General features: G+C 38.4%; 1 protein-coding gene across 5 annotated transcripts in view; it reads left to right on the top strand.

Moving 5' to 3' along the window:
- Window positions 1-17083, top strand: part of ZNF385B (zinc finger protein 385B) — a 337178-nt gene that overhangs the window by 124274 nt on the left and 195821 nt on the right. The gene's annotated exons all lie outside the window — the stretch shown is intronic.

Below are 17083 nucleotides of genomic sequence, written 5' to 3' on the forward strand. Positions count from 1 at the left end.
CTTTCCCCTATCAGACTGGCTTTCTGTTTTTCTTTTTTTTTTTTTTAATTTTTTTTTCAGTTGGAGGCTACTTACTTTACAATGTGGTGGTGGTTTGCACCATGCATTGACATGAATCAGCCATGGGTATACAGGTGTCCCCCCCATCCTGAACCCCCCACCCACAACTATCCCTACCCATCCCTCTGGGTTGTCCCAGAGCCACCAGCTTTGAGTGTCCTGCTTCATGCATCAAACCTGCCCTGGTCATCCATTTTACATATGGTAAAATACATGTTTCAATGCTGTTCTCTCATATCGTCCCACCCTTGCCTTTTCCCACATAGTCCAAAAGTCTGTTCTTTATATTTGTGTCTCTTTTGCTGTCTTGCATATAGGGTCATCATTACCGTCTTTTAAATTCCATATATGTGTGGATATACTGCATTGGTGTATCTGTTTTTGACTTAACTTCACTCTGTATAATAGGCTTCAGTTTCTCCACCTCATTAGAACTGACTCAAACGTGTTCTTTTTTATAGCTGAGTAATATTCCATTGTGTATATGTACCACAACTTCCTTATCCATTTGTCTGCTGGTGGACATCTAGGTTGCTTCCAAGTTCTAGCTATTGTAAACAGTGCTGCAATGAACATTGAGGTACACGTGTCTATCAATTCTGGTTTCCTCAGTGTGTTTATGCCCAGCAGTGGGATTGCTGGGTCATATGGCAGTTCTATTTCAAGTTTTTTAAGGAATCTCTGCACTGTTCTCCATAGCGGCTGTACTAGTTTGCATTCCCACCAACAGTGTAAGAGGGTTCCCTTTTCTCCACACCCTCTCCAGCATTTATTGCTTGTAGACTTTTTGGTGGCGGCCATTCTGACCGGTGTGAGATGGTACCTCATTATGGTTTTGATTTGCATTTCTCCGATAATGAGTGATGTTGACCATCTTTTCATGTGTTGGCCGTCTGTATGTCTTCTTTGGAGAAATGTATGTTTAGTTCTTTGGCCCATTCTTTGATTGGGTCATTTGTTTTTCTGGTATTGAGCTGCTGCTTGTGTATTTTGGAGATTGATTCTTTGTCAGTTGTTTCATTTGCTATTATTTTCTCCCATTCTGAAGGCTGCCTTTACACCTTTCTTTACACCTTCCCTCATTGTGCAAAAAGTTTTAAGTTTAATTAGATCCTGTTTGTTTATTTTTGTGTTTAGTTCAACATTACTCTGGGAGGTGGGTCATAGAGGATCTTGCTGTTATTTATGTCAGAGAGTGTTCTGCCTGTGTTTTTCTCTAAGTTTTATAGTTTCTGGTCTTACATTTAGACCTTTAATCTGTTTTGAGTTTGTTTTTGTATATGGTGTTAGAAAGTTTTCTAGTTTCATTCTTTTCCAGGTGGTTGACCAGTTTTCCCAGCAACACTTGTTAAAGGGATTATCTTTTCTCCATTGTATATTTTGGCTTTCTGCTCTTCTATTCACATTAGGGTACAAATGGCTCAACATAGTCTATGAGTTTGCATTTTAGCTCACTGAAAAACTTGAAGCTAAAAATTTAAAACCCTAATCCCATGCAATGCTAAGTAATAGCTAGTGGGTTAAAGATTTGGGATAAACAGATATAACCTCTAGATTAAGCATTCTCATTGCTCGCCAAGGGGCAAAAATTCATTCTCAGAAGCAAAAAAGTAAAAAAAAAGTACTATCTTTATGAAGTATTAATATAGTACATAAACAGACATGCAGTATATCTGTGGCATTAAAATTTCATGGAGCACCCCATTAAAGACATCATTGTAAAGAAGACTCATTAGACAGGGGGGAAATGAAAAAAAAAAAAAAAAAGTCTTGAGAAACAGTACCCTAGGTGAAGATCTCAAAGGACTCCATAAGCCTATAGAGTATCAATTTTACTGTATTGTTTTTTCTTTTCTTTTTTTCTTTAGTACAATGTAACTTATGTCTGGCTTAGTTCAGTTTAGTTGCTCAGTCATATTCCACTGTTTGCAACCCCATGGACTACAGCACTCCAGGCTTCCCTGTCCATCACCAACTCCCAGAGCTTGCTCAAACTAATGCCCATGGAGTCGGTGATGCCATCCAATCATCTCAGGAGTCGGTGATGCCATCCAATCATCTCATCCTCTGTCGTCCCCTTCTCTTTCTGCCTTCAATCTTTTCCAGCATCAGGGTCTTTTCTAATGACTCAGCTCTTTGTGTCAAGTGGTCAAAGTATTGGAGCTTCAGCTTCAGCATCAGGCCTTCCAATGAATATTCAGGATTGATTTTCTTTAGGATTAACTGGTTGGATCTCCTTGCAGTTCAAGGGACTCTCAAGAGTCTTTTCCAACACCACAGTTCAAAAGCATCAATTCTTCAGTGACCAGCTTTCTTTATGATGGTCCAGCTTTCACATCCATACATGACCACTAGGAAAATCATAGCTTTGACTATACGGACCTTTGTCGGCAAAGTGTGGCTTAGTACTTATATTTGAAACTAGTATTTATGTTCTAGTAAGTCAAATATGGTTATTTGTTGTAGCTTTTATACTTGTTAATTATGAAAAAAAAATGAAGAGAAAAAGAAAAGAACAAAATGTGCTTGGATTTGAATTCCAGCTTCATCTCTTCTTTCTTCTGTGACCCTTGGCAAATCGCATACCCTCTTTAAGCCTCTGTTTCCTTGTCTTTGAGCTTCCCTGGTGGCTCAGACTGGAAAGAACCTGCTGCCATGCGGGAGAACTGGGTTCAATCCCTGGATTGGGAAGATCCCTGGGTTGGGAAGATCCCCTGGAAAAGGGAATGGCTGCCCACTCTAGTACTCTTGCTTGGAGAATCCCATGGACAGAGGAGCCTGGCGGGCTCCAGTCCATGGGGTCGCAAAAAGTCAGACATGACTGAACGACTGACATCCTCACTTCGTTTGTCTTTAGCTAACTTGAAGTACAATGCCCGCCTTGTGGAATTCCAGTATCATAAGGATTAATCGAATTAATGTGCATAAAACCTTCGGCACATTGCCTAGGGAATAAATGCATGCCAATTAGTAGCTATAACTTTATGTGTTGTGCCTTTTTATGTCAATCACTGTCTTTTAAAATTATTATAGAAAGCAATTTTTAAATTTGGGAGATAGAAGTATCATCATCCATAAAATATATAGTAGTCTTTCTGGGACAAATGTTAATAATATTAAAAAAAGCTAAACTTCTGGTTTTTCCTTTAAACAGTGACCACACTCATTGACATAAATCCAAACAAAATAGAATCTAAATTTAACTGTTTTTCTGTTTTACTCAGAGGCAGTCCTTTCCTAAACTAAACATTAACATCTCTAGATACTAATATAGTCTATTAAATGTAGAATGATTCACTGGTCTGTCAGTTCTGTTGAAATATGTTTTCTTTTTAAATACTACATTGGACTTACTCAGCTGTAAAGTCATTGTTTTATTTCCACTAATACCAGTAGAACTCAGTATATTTGGAATTTAGGTCTGTTTGTGATTTCATTTTTACGTGGAAAATCATCATTTCCTTTCTCTGTGTGGTATTTGCTTTTAAGTATTCATTAACATGTGTGTGGAATTACAGGATAGAGAAGTTAGTTGAAAGGATACAGAATCAGCCAGTGAGAATCAAACTTGAGAATTCATGCAGTGTTGGGTGAATTTCTGCATTGGTATAACTCAGTGGAAGATTTTTGTTTCCTTTAAAGGAGGATCTACAATCCATTCTCTCTCCCTTCTCTCTTCTCTCTTTTGTCTCTGTTCTCTCTTTCCAAAGTAGAGTTGTCTTGCTTCTGTTATCTGTTAAAATTTTCACCTGCTGACCTTATTCCCAGGTTACCTTGCTTTTATGTTGCAAGACTGATACTCACCTCTACAGATGGACAGCCGATGGAGAAGGAAGAAGGCTATCATTGTAGAGATTGTGATGTGGTGAGATAGGCTATATGAGCAATTTGGAAATGCACATATAGTCCCCCTTGCCTTTCAGGTTAACTTCTTTTAAGGTGGGGGTGGGTCGAAGACCCCCTGGAGAAGGGATATGCTACACACCTTAGTATTCTTGGGCTTCCCTTATGGCTCAGCTGGTAAAGAATCTGCTTGCAATGCAGGGGGCCTGGGTTCGATCCCTGGGTTGGAAAGATCCCCTGGAGAAGGGAAAGGCTACCCACTCCAGTATTCTGGCCTGGAGAATTCCATGAACTGTATAGCCCATGGGGTCACAAAGAGTCAGACATGACTGAGCAACTTTCACTTTCACTGTCTTTTAAGGTAATTGATCTTGTCACCCATGTTTCCACTTTTCTGTGAGAGAAGTCCTCTAATACAGAACAGTCATGTAGCAGTGTTTTACATTCCAGAGACTGGCTTTGTAATTCTTGGCTTTGACAGCAGAAAACACAAGTGTGAGGATCAGAGAATGCTTTAGGTAGACATCATGGTTATCTGACAGAGATAGTCCACTAGCAGTGAAGTTCAGAGAACATTGAAGATACAATTATTTAAGAGTCTTCCTAGCTTTCAGGGAGCTAGAGAGAACAGGTAGGCAAACGCCATATTTCAAAAGCATGTGACAAATCAAAGAGCCTTATTTAAAATATATTGGGTCAGAGTCTGTATCCATATGCTTTAAAAATCATATTCCCAAGAGGATTTTGGAAGAAGCTTGATTTTAAAAAGCCATTAGGCTTCAAAGTTGATTTAAGAATACATATATAATAGCATGGAAGTTCTGGTGCCCAACAGATATTCTCTAACCCATGTAGAATTATCTTAAGTCTACTTACTGCCATTCCAATGGAAGAATCTAAGAGTTATCAAGACAGTAGGAGGCAAATATTTTAGCAGAAATAGTGATATCTTAATATAGCCCTTTTGAGGAGTGACTAGTGAAATTTCCCCAAACCTAGACTTCTAAAAGTGTCATCCCCAAGAAGTTAGAATAATCTTCACATATTTGGAACCACAGCATCATGAGGAATTAATAAGGCTTTTCATGATCTCTGTTTCAGATAAGAGAGCCAAAGTGACCTAACCAAAATGTTTCATCCAAGAAAGTTGCAATTAGCACTTAATCCAGTTCTTCTTCCCATCCAGTTTTTATGCTTACTATTAACTATGTTCCAGGTAGGGCAGGTAAAAGCCCTCACCCAAGGCTTCAGTCCACCTATGGTGGGAGGTCATGAAATGCCCCTTACTTTATCCCTTACATCACCAAATCCAAGGTCTTCCTCTGTAGTCTGCTTGAAATTTAGCTGAACCAGATCCATTATATTTCTCTGTTAAAACTGTCTTTGTTTCCTCTTACTCATGTTCATTTCTCTGTTTCTTTCCATGGAAATATTTCAAAGTAACTTAGAGAATCATCAATTATTTTCCATCCCTTCAGGAAGGTTAAAGTGGCCTTGGCCAATGTGAGGAAGTCACACAGGCCAGTCTGGATTTTTTCCCTAGCGGGGATATTGTTGAAATGAGAGAATGCTTGCCTTGCTGATCACATGTTGTCTTTTGAGCCTTTGGGAGTACTTTCATATGGTAGGTGGAAATAGGGACAATTTGCTTTGATAATTGACTTGTGCCTAATATATTTGATCTAAGTCTCATACAAAGGAAGACAGACCATAGTGTATCAATCAAGAAATTCTGATTGAACACTGAAAGTGTAATCAGTTGGTATTTTCAAAAAGAATTGAGCAAGGGACCTGTTTGCACAGGAGTGGTAAAGGTTTAAGGAGTCAACAGTAGATGTCAGGGTTCCTGCTGACCAACTGTAACTGTCTGCATTCTTGAAGAGGAAGGGGAGGTAATGGAGGTGTCTAAATTTGGTGGGCTAAGTTGGAGACAGAAAGGGAGACTGCTCAGTGAGAGTGGATAGCATAGAAGGAAGCCACTGCTAGAAAGCACGCAAGGAAGGAATACTCTAGTGTCTCCAATGTCTGACTCTCTTTTTCCCACACAGAATGGGCAACAAATGGAGAAAAGAACTGCAAGCATAGAACAAGAAGTACACATGGTCTTCTGAACTCATTTTAGAACATCTTCTCCACCCAATATTTAATTTAAACAGCAATTTATGGGAATTTTCCTTTATTCTATCATATTCCTCTGTGCTTTCTTTAATGTTCTAGACATTGATTGACTTTTAAAATTTTATGTTAACTTGGGATCCTTAATGCACATGTAAATTATTGTGCTATGCAGCAGTGGTGCACAGGACTAGTGAGGGACTGAGATCTGTTTGCCCCTAAAAAGAAATAATTCCAACTTGTCATGTTTTTGCATTCCTGATCATGCTTTTTTATGACCTACTGATATTCTACAGTATCTGGAGACATGTATCACAGCAGTGCCTGTTCATAGCAGCTCCAGATCCTTGTTTTGAACTCTATTATTTTCATTCTTATATGCATTTAGGAAAGAGATAACCATTATTGTAGTCATTCACCCAATACATTTTTATTGAGCATTTATTATGCTCCTTATAGGCCCTGAGGATATCAGGGTACGCAAAGAAAAAAAGGTTCCTGCCCTTAAGGAGTGTATGCCTCAGTTATTATTCTAAACTAACTATTTGAGACGTTAGGAATTCTCTTAAGAATTATTAATCTTCTGATGCTTTTGGAGGTAGGGATGGGAGACAGTTTCTGGTGCTTTGCTGAACTCTGAACTGTTGAGTTTACCAAATAAGTGAGGTGTTTATGGTACACTATTTAGTGGTGGTGTTCATTCATTTAAAAAATAATTTCTGTGTATCTATATATGCTAGTATATGTAGCAATTGAGAAATTAAGAAAATATCTTAGTGTTCAGAGTACTGCTCATCTAGTGGGAAGCAAATATGCAAATACCTGCAAATGGCACAGTGTCAAGGGCTGTGGGCCTAGCAAACAATTCCACTGTTTTGGATGAGAGTATCTATGAGAGTTGCCATAATAACCGTAACGTCTAGTTTCCTGGCTGCTCAGGCAAGTCCTTTAAAGCCTCTCTGTTAGTAACTTGTGCTTTTATTTAATAGAAATCCCATAGCACTCACTTGTAAAAGCAGCATTTCCCAGAATCCATGGGCACAAACTGCTCGACTCTTTGAAACACACATGAAACAGGTCCAGGCATAGTGTTAACACTGTTTTAGGATAAACCACGTGACTCTGAATCAGGAGGCTCAGTAGAAAGTACAGTTTTGGAGATCACTGAACATGTATTTTATATGAATAGCATATACCTGTACTCTGGAAAAATACTCATTGAAATTGAAAAATGAAACCACATAATTTTTTAAAAATGCCCTAATGATGGTTGGCTTTATTTTTATATTTTACCAGTTTAACCTTGGACTCTCTAGCAATATTGGTCATAGCCTTTGTCATATTTCCAAATCTATACCTTAAAATGCTCGGTCTAAGCCAAGGTTAGCTGATCCTCTAACATGTTGAAAAAAAGAAGCCCAGAATTTTAGTTTTAATCTAACACTGAAACTTTTTTCTGGCAGTACAGTTTTGGCATGCCCAATGAGGCTCTTCCTTTTTTTCTAAATGATTGAAAGGAACACTCCTATGAAATGTTTTTCATTGCTTCCTAACTCTTTTCCCATACTTTTTAAAAATGTCCCCAATAAAGAGAAGAGAAACTAGTGTTAGCCACTTCCCGTAAGGAGGACAGCCTTCTTCAGGTTCCCCACAGTATTCACAGGGGTGGGTTCATATCTCAGTTCCTACTCTAACACCAACCTATTCATGTGGTACCCTGCTGATGCTTTCGCACTTGAAGACGTAGGAGGCCCCTACAGAGCAGCATTCACTTCTTCCTTTATCAGCCTATAGATTTAAAGATCATATTTGAAGTTCTTATAAAGAGCAGCCTCAGGGGCTGTCTTATTGGGATTTTAGTTTTATTTTTGTACTTGTGTGATGAAGGGGGTTGAGTGCTTTATGTGGGCTGTATAATATAGTGTGTCCATGAGTTTGGGAAAGAGGATAAACTTATTTTTATAGTATATAATGTTAGCTACATTTTAAAATATTCCACTCGGTGCACTTTCCTTCAGCCACATTTAAGGCAATGTACCTATAATGGAAAACAATATGCCCAATTATTAATCTAAAAAAGTACAAATATTTTATTTTCTCTATGTTTATTAACTTTTTTGGACTTTTGTTAGTGTGTTTGTTGAGTAGCTTTTTTTTTTTAAAGATTAACCATTACATTGCTTTACATTTATTAATAGATGGAGGTCCTTCACCTAAAAACACATTAATGAACATAGTGTTTCAAAATATAACTTACATAATATTTTTTAAAAAGTTGATACTTACAAATATTGAATCATTATGTTGTATACTGAAAACTAAAATGATGATATATGTCAATTATATTGCAATAAAATTAATAACAATACTAAATAATTTTATCCTGTGTTAGTTACCTAATTTTGCAGAAAGCCTGTATAATTTGACCCTTTTGCCAGATTTTCCTCAAATGGTAAAAAAAAATCTTGGGATAAAACATGTACTCTGAAGATATTAAAGTCAAAATAATGTAAGCAAGTCTATATCTTTGTTGTATATTATGCAGCTAAATCACTGTGTGTATATTTGTGTTTTCATCCTTGAGTAAATGTCAGTGGCAAAGGGGAATCAATAGGTATTGTTTCCAAATGTTTGCCATTTTGATGCTGAAGATAACTGTTATGCTGCTCTTTTGCTTTAACCAATTCTTACTTGTTTCTAAGTATGACTTTATCAGTTGTCTAGTGGATTTAATGCCTCTTAACTCTCTAGTAAGACGGGGAAGGGTTTAACTATCAGTCAGCCAAGTCTTGTGCTGTGATGACACATCAAGTTAAAGAAAATTCATAATGTTATATAGATAACCACAGAGGTTTTTATGTCTTGATTTCTCACCTATCTACCTTATTGATTTGTTTTTCTTCTACTTCTGATAAAGGCAATGAAATAGCCACCGTGTGTGGAATAAATGCGAGTTACTGATAGAGCCAAAAGACTGAAAGCAGCACAATGTCACTCTCAAAATGACAGCCTGTTACAGGGTTCCTCTTTCAACAATAAAACCCCAAAGCCTTTGCACCAAGCTCAAGCAGGAAGGATATCATGTTATCCTTTTAGCATTTAGCAGTATCTATTAGTTGGGCTTTCATTTGTCTTCAAGCATCCCTTATTTTGAATAATGTATATCACCTTCTTTCATATATGTTATTCTTTGTGAGTGCCCCTGAGTAGATTTGCTATTTGTCAGGCAAAACTTCTCTAAAGATGAGTGTCCTAAACCTGGAGCTTTGGATTAATGGAGCAAAATGTGAATCAGAATTTATTTTCTAATACTTAAAACACACTCCTTTTTTCCAAAACATATTACATACACATAATCTCTCTGAGTAAGATGTCTCTGCTACTTCTTTAGTTTTCTGAAGTCTTCATAAAGAGGAACTTTGTTACTCTAAGTGTAGTCTACATATTACAGACATAACAGTAAACACAGACCTTCTATACATCAAAAAAGGATGAAATCATCTATTAGTGAAATCCCTATGTATTTGAGTTTCTGCCTCATGCATTTACTCAATAATATGCTAATAATTTGGAGAAGGAAGTGGCAACCCACTCCAGTACTCTTGACTGGAGAATCCCTTGGACAGAGGAGCCTGGTGGGCTACAGTCCATGGGGTTGCAGAGTCAGACATGACTGAGTGACTGACACACACATGCTAATAATTGTCTACTATGTACCAGGATTTGTGCTATGTGCTAAGTCTCCAGTGGTGCTATTTTTTTTTTTTTTCTCTTAGCCTTGTAAAGTGGAAAGAAAGATTACCGGCATCCAGAAATACAAACAGATATTATGATTAGAATTGTGTTTTTAAATTTATTTGGTACTGATTTTACTTAATTAAGCTGAACATTGAGATTTTTTAAAGTAAAACATCACATGGCAAAACTTAAGGATATAGAAAAGTATGTAATAAAAAGTAAAAAAATAAAAATTTCCCCAGGCCCCTAATCCTATTCCTTCAAACAAACTTTGCTAAGGGATTTTGTGCTTTGTTTCAGAGTAAAACAAAGCAAAAAACTAAAGTAAAACATACACACACACAAACATATATACATTTATGTATGCATATATGTCTGCATGAACACAAATAGTATCATATGATACATTCTATACCTTAATACTTTTATACTTAATACTTTTAGTGTTATATCTAGTATGCCTTGTGGTTTTTCCATAGAAGAATTTATATATTTACCTCTTTCTTTCTTTAAAGACATTTTTAAAATTTTTAAACAAAACCAAATTTACAAAAATTTACAATATGTACCAAGAACACTTTTTTATCCAATTTCCCTAGAATATCTTACTGTTTATTTACTATAAAATACTACTACTATATTGGCCTCTGTGGTGGCTCAGGTGGTAAAGAATCCACCTGCAATACAGGAGACCCAGGTTCAATCGCTGGTTCTGGAAGATCCCTTGGAGAAGGGAATGAGTACCGACTCCGGTATTCTTGCCTGGAGAATTCCATGGACAGAGGAGTTTGGCAAGCCAAATACAGTCCTTAGGGTCACAAATAGTCAAGCATGACCGAGTGACTGAGAAACTCAAATAGATGTATTCCTGTGTCTCCTCATATACCATTCAGGTTTTGGCAGTTGTCCTACTATTATGTTTTATTTCAACCTTTTTCACTTGATTTAGTTGCCATGTAGATTTGGTCTCCTGTCTGAAATAGTTGCTCGGTGGTTTTTTGGTTTTTTTTTTTAATTTTCAAGATCTGATTCTTTTGAAGATTAGTGGCCACTTTGGATTTTCTGATGCTTCCTCTTGATTAACTTCAGGTTCTAGGTCTTTTACAGGAATATCATGAAATCAATGCTATGTTCCTCTCATCGTGTCCTGTCAAGTCTCAGATAATTTTAATTTCTTCCGTCAGTGATGATGTTCTTGATGAAATTGGTACTGTCCAGGCTTTCCTACCATAAAGTACTCTTTTACCCTTTACAACTAACAAGCCTTTTGTGGGGAGGTGCTTAAAAACCATAAAAAGTTCATTTCTTATTAGATTCTCCATGTACTGTTTTCAGATTCTCCATGTACTTTTATGTATCCATATGGATCATGGTTTTCTATTTTATCTAGTGAGTTACAGCCCTTACAATCATTTATTTTGATGCTCGGATTATCCCAAATCAGGCCAGAGGTGCTCTTTCAAGCTCACTTCTGTGTCCTTTTGACTTAGGAGACTTGTCATTTTTTTAACACCTCTTTGCTTCCTGGTACAGTAAGATATTTTGGGCTTATCTTATATTCCTTACTCTATCCCTTATGTTAGCCTCTTCTCAAGGAGTTCTGGTCCTTTTCAGTGGAAAATGGTATTAGAAACCAAGATCTGGGTACTCAATGAGCATTGCATTTGAGGATGTTTCTGCTATCAAGCCCTCTCAGTGGACAGTTCTAAGGACCATATAACTGTATATACACACACGTACATTTACATTTATGTTTCTATCTCCCCTTCCCTATTTGTAGCTCACTTCTCCAGTGAGAAATTGACTCTCATCATTCTTGCTATATTTACATATCTGATCACTTCCTCTGTGTGTAATCCCTCTCCCATCGCTGCGCCCACCTTTCCCTCATGCAGATGCCTTCCTCATCCCACCTGGGCTCTGACCTACCACAAGGGGATGCCAATCATCCCATCCCTTCTCTTCCTGCCCATGTGAAAGTCCTCCTCACCCCAGTCACTCCCCATGACCCACCTCCTCCCCCCTGCACCAGTGTAGATACCACCCTCGCCCACTCAGGCTGCAACACTTGGTGCTGGGATGCTCCCATGTGGGAACCTTCACTACCCTACTGGGGCTTGACTTCTCATACTGGATAATCCCCAGCCGCAGGAGCCTTGCTCACCTGTTCTGTTCTGACACCCTGTTCTGAGTTGCCAAATTTTCCCCAGTCTCACTCTGATGCAGACTCTACCTTGCTCTGCCCCATCTAATAAAGTTCGAAAAAATTATTCAAGAAGGTGGAAGAGTAAATTTTTAAAATATTATCTACCAATATTTAAACTTAACTATAAAGGAGGAATAAAAAATGGGATCACTAAATATTTTAGTTAGTATTATAGACTATGTCACCTCTCTTCTCTGAGTCTATCCTTGCTCCTCCCTACCACATCTGTGATTACTGATGCTCTTATCCCATATTTTGTCTGTTTAATGTAGGTAGTCCTAACTTACAAGCTTGATGTAAGTATTCATATACCTGAATATCTTCTTCTGGTTTCCTCCATCTCTGGCATCTCCTCAATCACGTGTTCTTTTTTGTCTCTGGTACATTGAGGGAAAGCTCACTTTAGTACCATAGCCACTAACGTAGATTATAGTCCTCTTTGGTCACCTCTTGTTGATTTAGAGTTCATACACACACACGTGTCTACTCACCTGACTGAGAACCAAGTGCATATTTCTGTAATGTACTCATTTCACAAACTGGAGGTTGTGATTTTAGTTTCGCATGTTAGAGTATGTTTCATTATACCTCATACAGTGCCAGACCCTTATGCTCAAAGGCCCTAGGGTGTTGCATGAAGCAAGTCAGGGTTTATTTTGGGGTCCTGGGATGAGGATGTGGGCTGTCAGTAGGAGCTCATTTACCATGCGTTTATCAATGGCTATTTATTGAACACCTCCTGTGTTCAACCTACTGTTAAGTATATTTAACAGGATATGTCACAGGAAGTGGAACCCCTTTTCCAGGGTCTGGGCTTTTGTCTAACACTTGGAAATGAATTGTGTGAGGAGACACATGAGCTGACAAAGCAAGAGACTTTATTGGGAAGGGGCACCTGGGTAGAGAGCAGTAGGGTAAGGGGACCCAGGAAAACTGTTCTGCCACATGGCTCGCAGTCTCAGATGTTATGGTGATGGGATTAGTTTCCAGGCTGTCTTTGGCCAACCATCCTGACTCAGAGTCCTTCCATGGCTCATGCATTGCTCAGCTAAGATGGATATCAGTGAGAAGGATTCTGGGAGGTAGTAGGACACATAGTATCTCTTTTTTGATCTTTCCCAAATTCTTCTGGTTTTTGGTGGCTTGTTAGTTCTTTGTTCCTTACTATGACCTCCTGTTGTAAAATTAGTCATGCAAAAAAACTGGAAAACTCAGCAGTGGCCTCAGGACTGGAAAAGGTCAGTTTTGATTCCAATCCCAACGAAAGGCAATGCCAAAGAATGCTCGAACTACCGCACATTTGCACTCATCTCACACGCTAGTAAAGTAATGCTCAAAATTCTCCAAGCCAGGCTTCAACAGTACATGAACTGTGAACTTCCAGATGTTCAGCTGGTTTTAGAAAATGAAGAGGAACCAGAGATCAAATAGCCAACATCCGTTGGATCATCGATAAAGCAAGAGAGTTCCAGAAAAGCATCTACTTCTGCTTTATTGATTATGCCAAAGCCTTTGACTCTGCATATCACCACAAACTGTGGAAAATTCTTTAAAAGATGGGAATACCAGACAACCTGACCTACCGCTTGAGAAATCTGTATGCAGGCCAGGAAGCAATAGTTAGAACTAGACATGGAACAAAAGATTGTTCCAAATCGGGCAAGGAGGACATCAAGGCTGTGTATTGTCATCCGCTTATTTAACTTACATGCAGAGTACATCATGAGAAATGCTGGGCAGGATGAAGCACAAGCTGGAATCAAGATTGCCAGGAGAAATATCAATAACCAGATATACAGATGACACCACCCTTAGGGCAGAAAGCAAAGAAGAACTAAAGAGCCTCTTGATGAAAGTGAAAGAGGAGAGTGAAAAGGCTGGCTTTAAACTCAACATTCAGAAAACTAAGATCATGGCATCTGGTCCCATCACTTCATGGCAAATAGATGGGGAGAGAGTGGAAACGGTGACAGAATTTATTTTGGGGGGCTCCAAAATCACTGCAGATGGTGACTGTAGCCATGAAGTCACTTGCTCCTTTTAATAAAGTTATGACCAACCTAGATGGCACCTTAAAAAGCGGAGGCATTGCTTTGAAAACAAAGGTCCGTCTAGTCAAGGCTATGGTTTTTCCAGTAGTCATGTATGGATGTGAGAGTTGGACTAAAAAAAAAATAAAAATAAAAATAAAGAAAGCTGAGTGCCAAAGTTTGATCAGTTTTTTCCATAACATTCTACAAACTTTTTGGTTAACCAAATATTTGTTCTTCATCCACTGTTTCTGATTCACAGCTCTCAAAACCCAAGAAATTTCCTGAGCTATGAGAACAATAGGCACATCTTTGCATAACAATTGCTCTCCTGTCCTGTGAAAATACTTCAGAGCCCATAAAGGTAAAATGGGTGTCTGTGGTTAATTCCTAATAAGCTCCTTTCCAGAGCAACTGGGTCGTTGTTAAGAAGGTGACTTTTGGTAAGCACCAATGGGTGGGGGCCAGGTGCCAGGGGAATCAATCACGTGGTTCAGTTCAGTTCGGCCACTCAGTCATGTCCAATTCTTTGTGACCCCATGGACTGCAGCACACCAGGCCTCCCTGTCCATCACCAACTCCCAGAGTATACTCAAACTCATACCCATTGAGTCAGCGATGCCATCCAACCATCTCATCCTCTGTCGTCCCCTTCTTCTCCTACCTTCAATCTTTCCCAGTATCAGGGTCTTTTCAAATGAGTCAACTCTTTGCATCAGGTGGCCAAAGTATTGGAGTTTCAGCTTCAGCATCAGTCCTTCCAATGAATATTCAGGATTGATTTCCTTTAGGATGGACTGGTTGGATCTTCTTGCAGTCCAAGGGACTCTCAAGAGTCTTCTCAAACACCACAGTTCAAAAGCATCAATTCTTTGGCACTCAGCTTTCTTTACAGTCAACTCTCACGTCCATACATGATTACTTCAAGAACCATAGCTTTGACTAGATGGACCTTTGTTGGCAAAGTAGTATCTCTGCTTTATAAGTTGCTGTCTAGTTTGGTCATAACTTTTCTTCCAAGGAGCAAGCGTCTTTTAATTTCATGGCTGCAGTCACCATCTGCAGTGATTATGGAGCCCCCCAAAATAAAGACTGCCACTGTTTCCACTGTTTCTCCATCTATTTGCCATGAAGTGATGGGACCAGATGCCATGATCTTAGTTTTCTGAATGTTGAGCTTTAAGCCAACTTTTTCACGCTCCTTTTTCACTTTTATCAAGAGGCTCTTTTATTCTTCACTTTCTGCCATAAGGGTGAGGTCATATTTCTCCTGGCATTCTTGATTCCAGCTTGGACTTCCTCCAGCCCAGCATTCCTCATGATGTACTCTGCATATAAGTTAAATAAGCAGGGTGACAATATACAGCCTTGACGTCCTCCTTTCCCGATTTGGAACCAGTCTGTTGTTCCATGTCCAGTTCTAACTGTTGCTTCCTGACCTGTATACAGATTTCTCAGGAGGTGGGTCAGGTGGTCTGGTATTCCCATCTCTTTAAGAATTTTCCAGAGTTTGTGGTGTTCCACACAGTCAATGGCTTTGGCATAGTCAGTAAAGCAGAAGTAGATGCTTTTCTGGAACTCTCTTGCTTTTTCAATGATCCAACAGATTTGGCAATTTGATCTCTGGTTCCTCTGCCTTTTCTAAAACCACCTTGAACATCTGGAAGTTCATAGTTCACTTCTGTTGAAGCCTGGCTTGGAGAATTTTGAGCATCACTTTACTAGCATGTGAGATGAGTGCAATTGTGCAGTGGTGTGATCATTCTTTGGCGTTGCCTTTGGGATTGGAATGAAAACTGACTTTTTCCAGTCCTGTGGCCACTGCTGAGTTTTCCAAATTTGCTGACATATTGAGTGCAGCACTTTCACAGCATCATCTTTTAGGATTGAAATAGCTCAACTGGAATTCCATCACATTCACTAGCTTTGTTTGTAGTGATGCTTCCTAAGGCCCACTTGACTTCACATTCCAGGATGTCTGGCTCTAGGTGGGTGATCATACCATCGTGATTATCTGGGTTGTGAAGATTTTTTTTGTATAGTTCTTTTGTGTATTCTTGCCACCTCTTCTTAATATCTTTTGCTTCTGTTAGGTCCATACCATTTCTGTCCTTTCTTGAGCCCATCTTTGCATGACATGTTCCCTTGGTATCTCTAATTTTCTTGAAGAGATCTCTAGTCTTTCCCATTCTGTTGTTTTCCTCTATTTCTTTGCATTGATCACTGAGGAAGGCTTTCTTATCTCTCTTTGCTATTCTTTGGAACTCTGCATTCAAATGCATATATCTTTCCTTTTCTCTTTTGCTTTTTGTAGATTTAATAAAGTGATAATGTGGAATTCAACCCATAGTGTTGTAAAATTTTTCACAAACTTCTCAACCATTAAAATTATGACATCTCATTCTCTGACACTAGTTATACAGAAAGATGACACTGTTTCAGATGAAACCATTCTCTTGACAGTAAATAATGATGGGAAATTATACTATATTTATTACATTTTTTAAAAATTGCATTTAAAAAAAATCTGTGGTCTATGTAAGCTGTAAAAGTATATACAAATTGAGACTTTAAGTGAGGAAGTTTAGATAGTGAGGTTCTAAATTACCATTTCAAACACACTATGAGAAAGTTGCCAAAAGGGATAACTTTTTTAGGAAAATAAGACAAGAGATGTAGAGGATGATGGAGTCCATTAGTAATGAGTGAATTTGTTTGATCAGATGATGAGCTTGGACTTTCTTCATGTTTTATTTTAGTCCAGTGTTCCAACCCTATCACTCATAATCCAGGAAATGATAGGAATACAAAATTGCCAAAATTATCTTTGGATAATTTGGCATCTTGATTTGAATTTTCATAATGGAAATAAATCTTTCTTCAGAAATAATTTGGAATAGAAATCTCTCTTAAGTTTTAAACCATTTATGCCTTTTAGGATATAGGACAAATAGCAGCTTTCCTGTTACATTCCTATTTGGTAAATATTGGGCCTTGGTAACTTAAATGTAGAGGTTCCTCTACACAGCGGCTACATGTCTGCATTTTGTGATCTGACTGTGAGCTCCATGATCACGCGACGATACCGCCT

Source organism: Cervus elaphus, chromosome 33 (genome assembly GCF_910594005.1).
Source record: "Cervus elaphus chromosome 33, mCerEla1.1, whole genome shotgun sequence".
Classification (NCBI taxonomy): domain Eukaryota; kingdom Metazoa; phylum Chordata; class Mammalia; order Artiodactyla; family Cervidae; genus Cervus; species Cervus elaphus.